This window comes from Poeciliopsis prolifica, unplaced genomic scaffold, assembly GCF_027474105.1.
Source record: "Poeciliopsis prolifica strain line A6 unplaced genomic scaffold, Auburn_PproV2 SCAFFOLD110, whole genome shotgun sequence".
NCBI classification, from domain to species: Eukaryota; Metazoa; Chordata; class Actinopteri; order Cyprinodontiformes; family Poeciliidae; genus Poeciliopsis; species Poeciliopsis prolifica.
The window spans coordinates 311,833-312,500 of record NW_026562485.1 but is presented as its reverse complement, the minus strand read 5'-3'; the positions used below and the strand labels follow the sequence as shown (position 1 = coordinate 312,500).

At 43.3% G+C, this 668-nt stretch overlaps 1 protein-coding gene across 1 annotated transcript in view; it reads right to left on the bottom strand.

The window, feature by feature from the left end:
- Positions 1-130, bottom strand: part of LOC129354441 (uncharacterized) — a 5,596-nt gene extending 5,466 nt beyond the window's left edge. Inside the window, exon 1 of the mRNA XM_055023906.1 lies at positions 1-130. This exon is cut by the window's left edge and continues 175 nt beyond it. The gene's annotated coding sequence lies outside the window, so the exon portion shown is untranslated.
- Positions 131-668: the final 538 nt, after the last annotated feature.

The window sequence follows — 668 nt, the reverse complement described above, 5'->3', positions numbered from 1 at the left end:
TACATCACTTCCTGTTGCTCTTTGAGGATCTGTTGCTGCTTCAGACTACTTTTTGAAAAATATATTTATTAAACTTATTTTTCAAAGCAGGCGTGAAGAAGATAAGAGGAAGATAAATCCTGAGAATGGACTGGAAGCAGCAGGGCAACAGAAACCAGGATGAAATCATCCAGAAACTTTTTCTAGAAGTCGATTCTTCAGCTTTAGTTTCTGGACATCCGTCCAGATTAAACAGCTTCACAGATGAAACTGTAAAGTTTACAGAAAAGGGGAGTGTGACGCGCCGCCTGGAGCTGACGGTCAGTCGCTGCTGGTCACCAGATCAACTCCCAGCAGATCAACTCTCAGACCTCCAGGCTGGGAGTTTAGGACCTGATGATGCGTCTGTGATGAGTGTGGCTCTTGAAGCTCTACATCTATAAAACGATAAACCATCAGGATTCATGGAGGAGCGGTTCTGGTCTCGAACTGGATCCGAACAGGTTGGTGTTTCCAGGAAGAGATGAAGGATGAGGACAAACTGCAGATCCAGAGACTGAGCGGTTTGAGACTCATGTGTTGCCACAAGATTTATTCTCTGTATTCACTCGAGTATTTGAAGAGGAAAATAAAAACTTCCACGACGTTTCGACATAAAGATGCAAACAAGAATTTATTCCACAGTTTTG